Here is an 18054-nt window from a genome sequence, read left to right as displayed (position 1 = left end):
CACAAAGCAAATACAGTTTGGCATATAGATCGCCCAATGAAGTGGTGGAGAAAAAGGCTGCGTCTCCTTTGGCATTACAAAGTCCCTCTACGACAACAGCTTTTCCTATGGCCAGTTCTTTTTGGCATTTTTCCATCCGGACAGTTACTCGCACACAGACATATAGCTTCAGCTGTTTGTCACCGATGTCAGCACTCTACTGAATCAGTGTTTCATATCTTTTGGTCCTGTCCAAACACTTCTGATCTCATTGCTCTCATCAGACAGAGGCTTCGACAGCGATTTCCTACTGTTACTTTTGGCAGATTTTTTTGGTTGTTTGGCTTTCATCCAGAGAGACAGGGTTTTGATTTATTTTTTGTATGGGTGCGCTATTGGACACTATGGACTTTATGGATGGACAGAAATCATAGAGTCTTTGGTGATCCACTTTTTTCATCTTTTCTTTTTTTCAAACGATCTTTGCAACAATCTTTTTATGATTGTCTTCAGACTCGTTTGATTGATCAGGATGTATATACAGCTTATACTGAGATCTTCAGTTGAGTAGTAGTTACTTCGTTTTTTTGAAGTAACTATGAATGTAATTTTTCTACATCAATAAAAGATTTCTTCCCACACAAAAAAAAAAAAGTGTGTGTGAGAGGAGCTGAGGAGCACGATCGTGCCATCCCCGCGAGCTTGTCAGAGTCCGGTGCCTTCCAGCCACCGTCGTGACCTTTGCAGCCTCCTATACCACCCTGTACGGCTACCCGTACAGGTCGTAGAGCTGTTCCGTACAGGTTCCAGCCTGCCTCAGCTATTCCGTACAGGCCCGCATCTGCTGCTGCTCTTCCGTACCTATTGTACAGTCTCCTAGGTGTGTGTGCACTGCTTGTGGTGTGTATGTGTGATCTCAGTGAGGTGTATGCCGCTCTGTGTTTCCTCCTCGCCAGGAACCCTGCGCAGCCCCGTCCGTACATCTGTACGGTCGTCGTACGGCGTCTGTACGTCCATACGAATCCGTCTTTCCGTACACTTGCCTGTCGTTCCGTACAGGCCAGTCTTCCCATACCAAGTCCGTATTACCGTACAGTCAGACTTCTCTCTGTGCAGCTCGTATATACCTTAGTACAGCTCAACGTCGTCCGTACAGTCTCGTGCTTCTTGCCGTACAAGTCTTGGGTTTTTTGCTCCGGTGTCTTCCCTAAGAGTCCTGTGTTACATTCACCTCCTGCTATTCAATCCTTGACCAAAGGACAGCAACCTCCAACTGATGGCTCGCAAAGTCCAAGAAATTCTGCTCGAAGAATGCACAGGAATGGCACAACCTTCTGTGGCCTGGGGAAATTGTCCCCGCTTCTCAATTCATTCGGCATCTTGGTTATCCTCTAGGCTGGGGACTAGGCTGGGGACTCACCCGTTCACAACAAACTGATTGGGTGCTAGTAAAGTTAAGGGCAAAACTTGAATATTGGAAGCTTGCAACTTGGCCATTACATGTTCGTTTGCGAATTACACAATCCATTTTGATAGCATACATACAATTTTATCTGCCTCTCACTATGTTCACTAAGGCAGATCTGGTTTCATTTATGTCAGCTATCATGGAAATTTTCTGGCGTTCAAAACATCGCAAGAAAAGTCTCAGATTACTCTCTATGCATCGTCTCATTCTCCAAAGGTGCACGGGGGTCTGAACATTCTCAATATTCAAATGCATTTACTTGCTCACAGAGGGAAAATGATGATACAGTTTATGCAAGGAGATCAGCCTTGGGCTTTCATGATCCGCTCTCTCTTATTACATCTTCATACATCTGCCTTTGGGAATTGGCAGCCTACTCAATGGGGTTTTTTATTTGGCTCTATCCAAGGCAAGATCAGAGGCTGCCCTTTTGTCTCTCGTCTGCTTCTTGATTGGAAACACATCTTATCCCACTTGGAATGGCATGGCAGGGACTCTCTGTCGGGCAACTCTTTGAGGGTAGAGAATATTTTTTGGTCTAAAGTATTCCACCCTCCTTTTGGCCATACAAGAACCCAGACGTTCTTATTTTCTCTCCTTCAAAGGCATTTCATCTGTGGCGGATGTACTTCAGGATGATGGCACAATTTTATCTTTTTCTATGGTTGCTCGCAAATATGGCTTGGGAGCTCATTATCGTCCTTTATGGCATAGAATTTCAGCAATGCTCCAACTGTACTTGCCGGTACCTCATTTGGAACTTCAGAATCGGCTTGAGGATTGGATTTTACGCTCTCCTTCCTTATACGCCCGTCCTTTGAAGCTCTCACATATCACAGTGTCATCTCTGTATAAAGTGTTATTACCTCCACCTTGGATTTCTCACAGAGCAAATACTGTTTGGCATATGGATCGTTCAATGAAGTGGTGGAGAAAAAGGTTGCGTCTCCTTTGGCATTACAAAGTCTCTCTTCGACAACAGCTTTTCCTATGGCGAGTTCTCCTTGGCATTTTTCCATCCGGACAGTTACTCGCACACAGACATATTGCTTCAGCTGTTTGTCACAGATGCCAGCACTCTACTGAATCAGTGCTTCACATTTTTTGGTTCTGTCCACATACTTCTGATCTCATTGCTCTCATCCGACAGAGGCTTGGAGCGCGATTTCCTTCTGTTACTTTTGGTAGATTTTTTAGGTTGTTTGGTTTTCATCCACAGAGACAGGGTTTTGATTTATTTTTTGTATGGGTGCGCTATTGGACCCTATGGACTTTATGGATGGACAGAAATTATAGTATTTGGTGATCCACTATTTTCATTCTTTCTTTTTTTCAAACGCTCTCTGGAACAATCATTCTATGATTGTTTTCGGACTCGTTTGATTGATCAGGATGTGTATACAGCTTATACTGAGATCTTTAGTTGAGTAGTAGCTACTTCGTTTTTGAAGTAACTATGAATGTAATTATTTTGCAGCAATAAAAGATTTCTTCCCACAAAAAAAAAAAAAAAGTTCATTGGGTTGCGCACGTGCACACACGTGCGCACACACATTTTGCTTTTAAGTTACAGAGTCGTCATCCCAAAGCAGGATGTGCTCAAAAACATCTAGAGAAGATCTCAATATAGGACAAATATACATCGTGATCAACAGACCCTGTTTGTAGGCAATCATAAAAAGATTGTTGCAAAGAGTGCTTAAAGAAAGAGTAAGATGAGAAAAGTGAATCACAAAAAACTCTATGATTTCTGTCTTTCTATAGGGTCCAAGGTGCCCAATATCTAACCCAAAGAAAAAACAGATCAAAATCCTATCTAGGTGGGTGAATCCCAAACAACTAGAAGCATTTTCCAAAAATAAAACTTGGAAATCTGGTTCTCAAACGCTGGCCTAGCAATCCAAGAAAATCACATGTATGAGAGCAATGCCAAAGAAGGTGAGGCACTGTTTTCCGCAGACCTAAGCATTTGTGACAAATAGCCGAAGCAATATGTTTGCGTGCCAGAACCTGCCCAGATGGAAACTCCCAAATCCCACGTAATCTACGTCGCCACCACTTTGCAGGATGATTCATATGCCAAAGGTTATTTGCCCGTTGCGAAACCCAAGGTAAGGGCAAAAGAACTTTGTAAAGCGAAGAAATTGTAATACGAGACAGCCGCTAAGGACGGCATGTCGACTTTGGCAAATAAAGAGTCCAGTCTTGCAACTGGTCCTCTATCTCTAAAGTAGGAATTAGACTAAAATTCTGAATCATGTATATAATGTGATGCCATATCGGACGATAATGCATGCCGAGGCTATATTTTGCAGCAGCCAAAGGAAAAGAAAGAGGGGTCCCATCATCGTGGATCACATGTGCAACCGAGTGGATCCCCTTGAGACTTAGAAAATAAGAACGTTAAGGCTCCTGCAAAGCCAGCTGTCACGAGGACGTGAGATTATGGGACTTTTGATTTGCAACTCCCGGAATTTGTTCGTGATTGCCTTGAGCCTATGGGGCGTGAGGGTCCGGCCATGGGGCGGGACTTGGGGCATTAAAATTCCTAGTGGGCCCTTGGAAATAGTGAATGTGTGCCCAGTTACTAGGCAATTAATTCCTAGGGTCAAAGTGTGCAACAAGGGGCTCAAAAGAGTGGTGCAATTAAAAAACATTGCTTTTTGGAGCCTAGGGCTTTAAAAGGTAAGGGGGAGTCCTTCTTTTAGAGGAAGTTGGCCAAATCAGTTCCAATGGAGCCAGATCATTAGTTTGGAGCTGCCAGAGCCTGCCAGGTGCTGCTAGAGTCAAATCGCTTTTTACTAGGAGGTTCTAGAGCCTGCCAGGGAAATTCGTTTTTATCTAGGGGCCAGTTTTAGGTGATCTAGGGCCTGCCAGGTAAATTCGTTTTTACCCAGGGGCCAGTTCCAGGTGATCCAGGTCCTGCCAGAGCAAATCGCAATTGATCCAGGAGCCTGTTGCAGGTGGCGATTTTTGCCGGGGTGTCTATTCCAGTTTGCGATTTGCTTTTGGGCTCTTCCAGGCTGTTCCAGGTGCGTGCGATTGGTTCTAGGGCTGTTCCAGGAGTTCTGGACTTGACCGGGCTTCTCCCTGTGAACTGCGACTTGCTTTTTGAGGCTTCCAGGCTTTGCAGGAGATTTCGACCTGATTTCTGGAGCTTTATGGGTGTTTTTGGTAACTTTCCAGGCGTGGGTGTTCACTTCTAAGCTGCTCTTGGGGGCTGTGCGAGGGCAAAATCAGCTGATTTCTACAGGATCTAGGGTTTTCCTGCCCAGGTGACCTTTCTTCTGTGGATTCCGGGTAGAAGAAGGCTTGTCTTTGCGTGTTTTTGCTCTTCCCTGATTGGTTGGTGGCTAGTTATTGCGTTTGGGTTTCTTTCCTCGCGAAGAAGGGTTGATTTATGTTGCTGGGCAGTGGCCAGGGAGGCTATAGATTGAAGCAACTCGCTGGGAAGTGTTTGGTTGTTTGATTGCACCAGAGCTCAGTTGTCGAGGGCTTTGTCTTGCAGTTATTCAGCCGTGTTTGGCTGGTTGGCCACTTGGATGTGCGATTGCAGGAGTGGTTCAAACAGTGGATGCTATTGGGGTCTCTGTTGCATGCTTTGGTTGGCTGAGGATACTGGATTGGCTAGTGATTGGATGCCGTTGACCGTTTGAAGTTGAGCAGGGAATTGCAGGGTGGGTTGGATGGGGAGTCTGTGGGCGTTGGTTTGCATGTGGTGCAGCTTCCTAGAGACCTTTGTAATCAGCCACTTGGCTTCAAATGAATGTTAAATAAATACCGCAAGGGGCGCCAAGGTTTGGGGCCAATCGGTGTCTTGTTTCTGAGTACGAGCGCTCTAGCTCCCCTGTGATTTGTTCTGTGGTGCATATTTACTTGTCTATTTACTGTGTATGCTGTATTTAAGTGGATCCTACCACCCTTTACGTTGTTGAGGCTGGTTTCACTAGTGGAGGGAGAAGACTCTGGACCAATGGATGCTTTCAGCCCGTAAAGAATTACCCTATAAAGCATCCCTGCCATGCCATTCCAAGTTCGAAAGAATATGTTTCCAATCCATCAACATTTTGGAAACTAGTGGTCAGCCTTTGATTTTTTCCCTCATTAGAACCCAAAATGAAGTCCCAGGGAGTGGGCCGCCAATATCCAAACGCAGGGGTGGTAAGTTCTGAAAGCAAATGAGGCATCATGGCAGCCCATGGCTGAGAACCTTGTATAAATTGCATCATCATGTTGCCTTTGTAAGCAAGAATATTTACATGAAGGTTAAGAATATTCAGACCTCCATGCATCTTAGGTGAACAGAGATGCTGCATTGAAAGCAAACACAAGCTTTTCTTGCCATGTTTGGAGCGTCAGAATCTTTCCATAACCATAGACATGAAAACTGTCAGATCCCCTTCGTTGAACATGATCAAAGGCAAATAGAACTGGATATATGCCATTAAAATGGTTGAACAATCTGGAGCCCGACATGCAATGGCCAAGTAGCAAGTTTCCAGTATTCAAGCTTCTTCCTTAGATTTTCAAGGATCCAATCCGATTGCTGGCGACCAGTAATCAACCAACCAAGAGGATAACCAAGGTGACGAACCAGCTGAGTAGGTTGGACAATTTCACTAGGCCATAAAAGAGAATGCCATTCTTTTGAGTGCAAAGGCAAGAGCTTAGATTTCTGAAAATTAACATGAAATACACACACTTTTTTTTAAAATAGTGAAATATTATATTTCTTTGTGGGAAACCTGAAAACGAGGTGAAAACCCACCAATAAGTACAAAGATAAAATTTACAAGCAAGTCTTAGAGATAAAAACTCATGAGGCGACCAAGATAAAGTTTACACATCAGTTGGAGGAGGATCTAACAAAACATCCTCCAGTTTCAGATTATTGACTTGCAAAAAGTGATGTAACGGAGTGACATCACCGTCAATAAAACAAAGCTGTTTTTTCCCCTTGTGATTCTTCATAATATAAGCTAGCAACCTGAATTCTTGAACCACAGGATCAAAAACCTGTCTCAACCAAGGATGAAAAGAGTCCAAAGTGAAAGTAGCATCTGCAGTCTGAGACTTTAAATTTTCCTTTACTGGTATTTGAGCTGCTTCCACAATCTCAGACATGGGAGTTGTATCTAATAAATCATGACACATCATGACAGCTTCACCCTGTGCATCAACCTTTGATGGAACATGCGCATCATCCTGAGTGATGCCCTCCCCAGCAAGGGAATCCATATCTTGAAGAGAAGAGGTCTGATCTTGCTCAACAGTAGGCTGATCCTGAACTTCTAAAACAGCACTCTCTCTCTCTCTCTCTCTCTCTCTCTCTTTTGGGGCGAAAAATTTGATGCTTTATATTAGACAGTAGCTTCCCCTGAATGGGGAGCTCAAAAGTACATCAGCAAGAGATCTCACTATATGACAAATATACATTGTAATCTATGTAATGAGTCTGCAGACAATCAAAGAAAGATTGCTGCAGAGAGCGTCAGAAGAAAGGGAAAGAGGAAAAGATTGGATCACCAAAGACTGTAGGATTTCTATCCTTCCATAGAGTCCAAAGTGCCTAGTAATGAACCCAAATGAATCCCAAAAAGACAGAACTGCTTCCCAAGGCAGCAGTAGGAAATCTAGCTCTCAAACGCTGCCGAAGAAGGCTCAAGAAGTCACGGGTGTGTGGACAATGCCAAATGAGATGAGGCAGAGATCCCTGTGGAGCCAAACATCTGTGACAAACAACCAGAGCAATATGTCTGTGTGAGACACACACACACACACATTTTTTTTGGTTAAAACCAAGATACTTATATTATGATACATTCATTTACATCTGGGCAGAGCTCAAAATAGAGCCAAAGCCCTATCCATCAAAAGCAGTAAAAGAAAAGCTGAATACAAGAAACATCTAAATCTTCCTCATGTAAGGCATCATATAAAGACTGCCGCAATGCGACTCGGAAGAACTCATATGGCTGCTGAAGTGGAGAATTCAGATATGCTTGATTGCGCTGTAACCAGAGGGTCCATAAGGCCCAGTATCTGATCCAGTGGAAGAAAAGAGAATACTGTGATAAAGAAGCTGATAGTTTGCCATATATCCAGAAAAACCTGTAGAACCTGTGAGCTGGGAATTTGAGAGATAGGAAATAGGAGATTCTGTCTAGAAGGTCTCTGGAATATGAACAAAACCACAGTAAATGCGGAATACTCTCAGATGTAAGATGACATCTTGGACAAAGGAGCGAAGCTATCCTTCTTTGAGCCAATTTCACCCCTACTGGAAGAATACCAACAATACATCGCCATAGAAAGAGTCGTTGCTTCAAAGGCATTTTCAACTTCCATATCAGTTGCAATCTTCCTTTCCACCAGGCTAATGACTTGTTCAAATGCCATAGAGAATTAGCATGATGGGCAATCCAGGGAGGAGGTAATATCAAACGATAAGCCTGTATAGAAGTCAATGAATTCAAAGGCTTAGAGGATATGCTCGTATTTGGAGACCAAAGGTGCCAATCTTGAAGCCTGTCTCTGACATTCAATGTCGGAATCGGAATCAGAGGGAGTAAGAGATCAGCAATAGCTTTCCAAATGGGTCTATGATGCATCCCCAAATTGTATTGCCGACATGCTACTGGAAAAGTGAGAATATTTCCTTGCATATCCACTACGTCATCAATGAACCGGATACCCATTTTCATAAGATTGTAAGCTCTGATGGGTTGTTGAGCAGCAAGGGGAGAGGAAAAGACAGCACTCCAATGAATACTTTCCATTCTGAGTGAAGAAGCTAAAGAAGCAGGATGGGGAGACCATTTGATGTGAGAGAGTACTTGCTCCCAGTCCTGAATCAAGGAATTAGAAAATGGACAACGAGGGATTTTACCTTGCAATTTGCCAAGCACTACTTCCGATGGATCAACTAGCCAGTGTCCATAAGCATCAGTGCTCATCTGTCCACACAAAATTGCCAACATGATAGACCAAGACTGCTCTTGTTCAAAAAATGTCTTGAGCATAGTGATCTTTCTTGCCAACACATGAAATTTGATGTTTATTATATTCAAACCACCATGCATTCTTGGTGAGCAGAGCAAGTCCATTTTGAGCAGCCGTAAAGCTTTTTTATGAAGCTAACACACACACACACACACACACACACTCTTTTTTGTGTGGAATCTTTGAGTCATTATATTACAAAAAAAGATATCCCAGAAAGGGAGAGCTATAATACATCAAGAGAAAATCTCACTGTAGGAAAAATATACATCATGATCAAAGATACGAGATTGCAACCAATCAAAAAGCGATTGCTGCAAAGAGTGTTTGAAGAAAGAAAAATTGGAAAAAACAGGACCACCAAAGACCCTATGATTGCGATCCTTCCAGAGAGTCCAGAGTGCCCAGTACCGAACGCAAACAAAAAAGAAATCAAACTCCTGTTTGGGTGGATGTATACCAAAAAGCCAGAAGGACTTGCCAAAAATAATCTGAGGAAACCGAGCTCTCAAAATTTGCCCAAGGAAGTCCAAGAAAGCACAAGAGGAAGGACAAAGCCAAAAGAGATGAGGCATAGTCTCTCTCGGAGCTAGACATCTGCGACAAATAGAGGAAGCAATATGTCGTTGTGCCAAGAGCTTTCCATGAGGAAGAACACCCAACAAAACTCTCCACAAGAAAACCTGTTGACGGAGAGGAATCTTGAGAATGCCAAATCTGTCTCAAACGTTTCCACCACCATTTCATAGGACGATTAAGATGCCAAAGCTGATTTTCCTTTTGCGAGATAAATGGTGGAGGAAGTAGAACTTTATAAAGAGAAGAGATAGTAATATGTGCAAACTGCAGAGGACAGCATGACAAGCCCACAGAAGAAAGTGTCCAGTCTTGAAGACGATCCTGTAGATGCAATGGAGGAATTGGGCTGAAAAGGTTGGAGCATCAAAGTAATCTTATGCCAAAGTGGACGATAATGCATTCCAAGGCCAAATTTGGCAGTAGCCAAAGGAAAAGTAAGGGAAAATCCAATATCATCATCAACATCCTGAACCAAACGAATCCCCTTGAGACTCAAAAAATACGAACGTTGAGGCTCCTGCAAAGCCAAAGAAAGGGCAAACACTCTAGACCAATGTATACTTTCAACTCTGAAAGAGTTGCACTACAAGGAATCACTGCCATGCCAATCTAAGTGGGAAAGGATATGTTTCCAATCCATTAACAAATGGGAAACCAAAGGATAGCTAGGGATTTTGCTTGTCACAGAATCAAAAAGAAACTCCCATTGGGAAAGTTGCCAATGACCAAAAGCTAGAGATTCAACATGCAAGAGTAAATGACGAATTATGGTAGCCCATGGTTGAGAATCTTGCAAAAATTGCAGCATGAGTTTTCCCTTATGGGCAAGAATGTGCAGATGGATATTGAGAATATTAAGATCTCCATGCATCTTTGGAGAACAAAGCTACTGTACCTGAAGCAAAAGCAAGCGTTTTTTGCCATGGCGAGAACACTAGAAGATTTCCAGCACCTCAGACATAGAAGACATGACTCAACACAAACACACATAGCATAGGTCGTTGACTATGATATCTCCAACAGTAGTCTCTCGTGGGGACATCCATCATCGACAAAGACTAGGCACGAACCAAAGCGAGCCTGGATTTTGTGCAACATATGACGTGCCAAGACTTGGCCAAAGAGGTGAACCCCAAGTAGAACTCTTCATAAGAAAATCTTGTTGCTGAAGAGGAAGTTCTCAAGGCTAGATATATTTCAACCTTTTCTTCCACCATTTGGGAGTGCAAGTCAAAGGCGAGATATGATTTGCATGAGCCGAAACCCAAGGAGGAGAGAGCAAAACTTTATACAAGCTTGCAATTGTAACATGAGCGAGCACCAACGAACGATAAGCATGATCTTGCGAAACAAGTGTTGGAGAAGTGAAATACCCCACACTAATATTGTTTCGGTGAAGAGGATGGGCAGTTGAGGAGCAAAATGGAGAGGAAGGTGGGGAAGAAGAAGAAGATGATGATGACATGGCATAAATGGGCTCAAGGAGGATCATAACGCTCTGATACCATGTTGGAAAAGTGAATGGAAAGCATGAAGCTGAACACGAAATGAGAGAATTGCATTAGAATGAAGAAGGGTGAGGTCCATATGTAGGCACCTCTACATGAGCCACCAAGCTCCACAATCATCTCCTCAATCATCTCCTAGAATCTCTCAATCATCCTATGTGGCATCTACCACCACCTAACAGTGCTTATGGGCACCTAACTGTGCCTCTAGCACACACACATAGAACCCAAGGTGTGCCTGAGGCATACACCTTGAGATATCCCATCAAACGCCCCCTCAAGGGAATGCCTCAGGCTATGTCAAGGATACATCTAGTCTCATAGTTTCTCATGCCATCTCATGGTGGTCAAGGATAAATCTATGGCTAGGATCTCATGCTAGCAAGGGTTCCCAAGGGTGTGAACTAAACAAAGGGATACATAAGTCCTTCCAATGGTTATCTCCCCTGCATGTACATGCACACAATGTCTGTAGGAGGTACCATGGAGCAAAACACATACACATGGCCTACATCATATGGTGACTAGAGGTGTTTACAAAGAACACAATAGTTTATTCCATTCATTTTGGAGGACTATCCAGGTAGAGTATCTTGACTCAACATAAAAGAGAGATCTGGAGCATGGAGATGGTTCAAAAAGCATAATCTTCATAAGAGGCCTCATCTTGTGGAGGCACATCAACTGAAAGTAAATTGGCAGTTTCTAGTTTTGTAGTTGCTTCCTTTTTGGCAACCATTATCTTGGCAATATGCAACAAGGGAGCCATTGGGGGGAAGCAGCGACCAGCATGCCATTGAAATTGGCAAAGTTGTTGAGCATGTAGCAATTTGAGGAGCGTTTGTTCCATATCTTTGGCAGACGACCATGGATTTACGCTTGCTTTCACCTTTGGCACATTTTCGCTGAAGAGATCCAACAGTGGATACCCTTCTCTCGGGAGGATGGAATCTCCTACAGCAAGTCTCAAGGAGGGACAATAATCGCTGCAACCATCTCCAACATAAATAATGTGTTTCACATGTGCTGGAGTTTCACCTCGAATCCGGTCAATGACCCTTCCCTTGCACATATTCGTAGGGCAAAGTTTGCAACCATGAGGCGGTTAGACTTTGGATGGAACGGTCCAATGTGCAGCCGTCCGTTCTCGTCTATGAAGGCAGGATTAGTGTGGATTTCAGTGAAAAGATGCGTAATCTCGTACTTATCCAAGATTGTTTTGATGAAGAATGCGTTGGCGTCGCTAACAATCCTAAGTTCACACCCTAGGGCATGCGCCGCTTTGATTGCAAATATCTTTTCTAGTTGCAGAGGAAGGGAACGCAAGCCTTCTTCTATGTCGGATATAGTCTTCCCTTGAGAGTGGAGCGCTTCCATCATGGCGTTCCAAGGAAGCTGGGAATGAAGGGATTGGAAAAGCTCGGTAGCGCCCAACTGATCAGCGACCCAGGGATCATTATCAAAGTCGATGATAGTGCAGTCGAAATCAAAGACAACGATAGAGTCCATGAGTGAGGGAGGGATGAAACTACAGAATCAAAGAAGGGCAAGAAATTAGGATGAGAAGATTGAGAGCAATTGGGTTGAAGCTGCAGCTATGGCGACAGCTTTCTTTCATGTTGAGACACTGTAGACGAGGCTGTTGGTAGCAAAACTGGAAGGTGTGTGCTTCGAGGTTTTTGATACGATAACCGCTGCTAAAATACCCCACACTAATATTGTTTCGGTGAAGAGGATGGGCAGTTGAGGAGCAAAATGGAGAGGAAGGTGGGGAAGAAGAAGAAGAAGATGATGACATGGCATAAATGGGCTCAAGGAGGATCATAACGCTCTGATACCATGTTGGAAAAGTGAATGGAAAGCATGAAGCTGAACACGAAATGAGAGAATTGCATTAGAATGAAGAAGGGTGAGGTCCATATGTAGGCACCTCTACATGAGCCACCAAGCTCCACAATCATCTCCTAGAATCTCTCAATCATCCTATGTGGCATCTACCACCACCTGACAGTGCTTATGGGCACCTAACTGTGCCTCTAGCACACACACATAGAACCCAAGGTGTGCCTGAGGCATACACCTTGAGATATCCCATCAACAAGGGCTCAATCATTGAGGCGATCCACGATCTCAAGGCAAGGCATTGACTGAAAATCATGCATCATCTATGACAGTAAGTGCCAGAGGGATCTATAATGTTTTATCAAGACAAATCTTATGTCTGCCACAAGAAAAGGTAACATCATATCTGCAGCACATCAACCACATGATTCATACGTGCCAAGAACCAAGAAGATGTAGTCAAAGCATGTCGTGACAAGCTCCCACTTGCACTCCCTTCTAAATAGGGCGAATGCATGTGGCTTATGAGTGAGATATGTTACTAATTGCATTGCTTTTTCGACCACATCAGATACCCAAAGCAGCTTTGCAATATCCTCCATCATCAAATCAAGAGAGTGTGAAGCACAACGAGTACACACTTTCTAGGATACTTCTCCTCAAGGAGACTTCCCATTCTGTTGCAGTTCGAGCCATTGTCGGTGATGACTTGCACCACGATGACCTGCACCACATTGTCTTTACCAATCTCCTTGATGGTTGCCTCAATATGACCCCATATCCACTTCCCAGTGATGTGAAGGCCGGCATGTGAAGCATCAACCACCCTCAAGAAGATGCTTCCCACACAAGTGGGAGATATTAATCATATGTCTCCTCCTTGTGTCACTCCATCCATTGGAGACTATGGTGCATCCATACCAACTCCAAGCTTCCTTGAGTCCTCCATGACTTTCTTAATTGATCCCACGTGCTTCTTCAAATGTGTGGTGTTGAGAGTCTCAGAACTAGCAGGTGTAATGGATGATGCGCCAACTGCATGGTAAAACTTATTGTCTTTAGAAGTCCTTGCAACATTGAAGGGAATATTGCAAGAATAGAAAAAATGCTCCTATGCAATTTCAGCCTCTTGCTTTAGGCGTGGTGCCCCAACAGCCTCTATAAGAGTAACTCTCGAAGTGAGAGCTATTGGACCGCGTGTCCTCTCGGTAGGAGGCGTGGAGGAGCTGATTGCATAGCGAACAGTCCAATTGACATGGATGCCGATGGATTGGTGCGATGTAGAGGCTCAGTAGAGACACTCTCATGCACATGTGATGTCGATGTAGATGGAGGATGCGTGCAGCCCTCCTACTGTAGCCTGTGAGTGTGACATACCCAAGCCCTCCTCATCCCTAGTATCTAATTGGGATGATGTGATAGTGACGGTTGCCTCTATGCCCAACTTCTGTTGCTCAATCAACACATAGCTTGAAGAACTTGATTTGTGCCACAAGATGGCGGAGTTGAGTCTCATTGAATTTGGATGGGGTACCTCCATGTGCCAAGAAGATCCCCTCCGGAACGACATGGAAAAGTCCTGTACCTTGGCCTTCTCCCATGAAAAATGCGCTCGAACTCGAGGGACAGATCTGTCAATGTCTCATCACAAAACTTGCATACTGATCTTCTTGTGCTAGATGTGCCACATCTCTTATAAACATGGTATCCTGCCATACATCTTGCCTTGTGCTTCCACTGGCACGTCTCGAGGCGATGGTATGGGATGAAGAAGGGCTTAGAAGTGTTGGAGAGGGATGACAAATAGAGGCTAGAGTAAGGGATTGGTAATGCTAGAGGCTAGAGCAAGGGTAGGAGAGGATAGAGTAGGCAAGTAGAGAAATGGAGAGGCTATAGCAATGTTAGAGGTTGGAGAGACTAGAATAAGGCTATACCAGCTAGGCTAGAGTGTATAGCAAGGGCAGTAGAGGGCTTAGCAAGGGAGGGTAGAGTAGAGAGTGTAGGAAGTGTTTTGCAGGGCAAGTATGGAGCCGGAGTCTCAAATTGGTGCAAAATACCGAGGGAAATAAAACGTTGGAAATGGCGCCTCCCCATTTTCTACCTAGGGTGTTTCGCTCGATGCATGCTCGTTTTGCATGTTTTGTCGAGAAGTTTTGGGCATAAACGTTTCTTGACGTTTTGCATTGCCAAAACACCTTTCTTTGGTGACACTGGCTCACATAGACTGGATTAAGAGCACGGTCAAAGTGGAGAGAGAGAGAGAGAGAGAGGGGGGGGGGGGGGCGGCAAGTAGGAGGAGGGAGGATAGGAGATAGGATTAGATGTCACATCAAAAAGTACATTGCACATGAAGGAAGGGTACTTATACAGTATTCCTTATCCCCTTTGACCTCTCTATCTTCTTGCAAACAGCCCCAAGTACTAATAATCCTAATCCCCACTAACTTGGCCAACTTTCTGCCTTAATTACAAGTATACTTTACAGTGAAAGTTTTGGAGAGTGAATTAGTAGTTAAAATCAGGGAAGAAACGATTTAACCAATGTGCAGGAAGTTTTGATTTGGGAATTCTCGTCAGTTATTGACAGAATTCCATTTTCTTCCGTCCACAAATTGATGGAACTGGACAGAAATATGGATTGGAGGCGCTTTTGTGGGGTTTTCACTATCCTTGAATGCCTGGACGTGAAATCAAAGCAAATTTCAAAGCCGTGCATGGGATAAATCAGACCAGGGAGCTCTCTATGCCCTTTTGAATTCAGTTTAAGCTTAGTTCATTTTGCAATTGGACTTATTGTGAGTTGCTGCATTTTAAAGTTTGCAGGTATTTCCCTAGTATAGGGAAAGAATACTACTTTTGGAGGGTCCAAATCTATAGCTTTAGAAGAGTTCATAGTTTTGGATTGTGCTTGTGTACAAAAGAGTTTTGGAATTCTGCTTTATGCAAGTTGAGATTTCAGCTTTGGGTAGTGTGGAAAAAAAGAGTCTAACTACCAAATATTGCCAATTATAGAACGGAAAAGTGTTTTGGTCGGTTGACAAACCGTAGCTTGGATGCTATTGAGGGTTGGTCGAACAAATGGGACAAACATGCAGGGTCATTAACTCCAAGCTCGTGAAGAGGCACTAGTCCTTCTGACTATGTTTCTATAGTCAGAATGGCAAATGGAAGTTCTTTTGAAGTCTGGGATCAAAGGATTAACCCAGTTTGAGCTTCAATTTTAGGACTATGCGGAGAGGCTGGATTTTGAAATGACCAGGATTAGGCTTGCTCACGCAGATATAGCCATGGGAATGGCATGACATTCCAACAAGAATCCAACCATTGATTGGAAAAGCACATTTATCAGTTTACGATGAATAATGTGCAATACATTCTGTGAGATGAAAAGAATTTGCCTCAAGGACCGTTATTTTCTGTGATGGAAGTTCGAAAAACTCTAGAAGAGTTTTTTTTTCTTTGTGTAGCATCGGTAGAGTCGATTAGCGGTCCATTGACTAGCACTTATTTTATCCAAGATGGAGAAATGGCGAAGTTGGCTTATTAGATCGCAGAGGAGTTGTCTGATTGTTTTAGGATGAGTTGCCTTATGAGTTACCTCTAAAGCAGACTGTTCAATACAAAATTGAACTTTATCTTGGGGGCAGGATTTGTAAATAGGCCTACCTATAGATTAAGTTTTAGTGAAGAAGATGAGGTGCGAAGACAAGTGGAAGAATACCTTAAGTTTCAGAAGATTCAGCTAAGTTTCTCACCTTTCGCTTCACCATTGATATTGAAGCAGAAGAAAGATGATACCTTCTGTCTCTGTAAGGTTAAGAGGACTGAACAATATCACTTTAAGCATAGATATCCAATGTCTTGGATTGATGATTTGCTAGATGCATTACATGCAGCCATAATTTTCAGCAAGATAGATCTTAATAATGGCTACCATCAAATAGAATTAGAACCGGGGATGTGCGTAAAACCGCTTTTAGAAGCACGTTTCGAGCATTACAATTTTGATACGCCCATATATCGAGAAGTTCATAGTACATTTTATTGACGATATTTTTGTTTACAACAAAGGTATTGTTGAGCATTGTGAACACCTAAGGAAAATGTTTGATGGTGAAGCATGAGTATCTAGGATTCGTTATCACTCTTGATGGGGTGAAAATGGATGCGAAGAAAGTGGCTGCGACATTAGTGTGGTCCATTCCTCAGAATTTGGTCGCATTGCGATCATTCTTAGGATTTGGTCTAGTTTTATCGAAGATATATCAAAGAATATTCCGAGATAGTATCGCCTTTGATCGAGTTCACCTTACATGAAGTATCTTTTGTGTGGTGATAGAATCAACAAGAGAGTTTTAATGCCATAAAGAAGGCAGTGGCCTTGGGTCCGGTGCTAAAAATAATTGAATTCCAGAAACTGTTTTTCTTAGAAACCAATGCAAGTAGCATTACGGTAGGGGCGGTTCTTTTTCAAGAGAGAAAGCCAATAGCCTTTGAAAGCAAGAAACTTTCTCTCTCTCAGTGAAACTGGCCAACTTGTGAATTAGAGTTGTATGTTGTCATTCATGCTTTGAAAGCATGGAGGCATTAATTGTATGGTTTAAAATTTTACGTGGATGTGGACTATGATACTCTGAAGTGCTTTTGTAAACAACCTCACTTAAGTGGCTGCCAAGTGAGGTGGGTAGAGCTCATGTAGGAGTTTAATATCAAGATTCGATACTAGAGAGGAAAGGAGAATAAAGGTTGCTGGTGCGTTGTCGGGCATTATGCTCAGTTCATTCCGAGTAGGGAGTCTATTAGTATCTCTCAAGTTGCGGATTTGTTTATCAATCATATATTGCGTTTGCATGGACTCCTCAGCTTCATAGTGTCAGACAGGGTTGGTAAGTTCACCATTCATTTTCGGACTGTAGTGTTTGAGGCACTAAGGATTGGGAATGAGTAGTGGAGATTATCCTAAACGGATGGTTAGACAGAGAGTCAACCAGACTTTAGAGGATATGCTTAGAGATACTCAATCAAACTCAAGAGGATATGCTTAGAATATATATGGGAACAAGTGGTTGTCATTATTAGAGTTTTCATACAATGATAGAAAACATTCCTCCATAGAAACGAGTTCGTTAGAGTTCAACTGTGGTTATTGACCAGCAAATCCAACCACGGTTGGAATACCTTAGAAACTGCCTAGTTTCGTGAACTATATTATTTAGATGTGGGAGATGCTAGCAATTGGTAGAGCTAACACTCAAGTGTTTGATTGTAGGAGAGTGTGCTAAGTTGTCACCTTGATATTCTGGGATGTGGTTAATTCTTACAACAATAGGCAAGATGGTCTACAGGTTGGAATTACCAGAGGGTTGTAAGGTACGCCCAATGTTTCATTTTTCTTGTTTAAAACGGTTTTTGCATCAAGGTGACTCACTAATCGAGGGTGTTGTTTTGTTTCATGAGGATAATGAAAGGCGCTAACCAACAAGAATCCTGGACTGAGGAACAATGCATGTATGCAATCGGAAGATACCCATGGTCTTAGGCATGGCTTACCTCTATCTGAGGCGAACTGGGAATCCATGTACTAAATGTGGAGAGCATTCTCATATTCCATACTCCACGACGCCAATGCCTAAAGAGGGAAGGGATGTTATGCTCAAGCTGAGATAACATGACCTC

At 43.1% G+C, this 18054-nt stretch overlaps 1 protein-coding gene and 1 pseudogene across 2 annotated transcripts in view; one reads left to right on the top strand and one right to left on the bottom strand.

Moving 5' to 3' along the window:
- Positions 1–18054, top strand: part of LOC147897676 (uncharacterized) — a 60683-nt gene that overhangs the window by 37537 nt on the left and 5092 nt on the right. The window lies entirely within an intron of this gene.
- On the bottom strand, positions 6287–12087 carry LOC147897677 (thiamine phosphate phosphatase-like protein pseudogene; annotated as a pseudogene).

Source organism: Dipteris shenzhenensis, chromosome 10 (genome assembly GCF_047967505.1).
Source record: "Dipteris shenzhenensis isolate YYH24624 ecotype China chromosome 10, Dip_SZ_1.0, whole genome shotgun sequence".
NCBI classification, from domain to species: domain Eukaryota; kingdom Viridiplantae; phylum Streptophyta; class Polypodiopsida; order Gleicheniales; family Dipteridaceae; genus Dipteris; species Dipteris shenzhenensis.
This window is presented reverse-complemented; position numbering and strand designations above follow the sequence as displayed.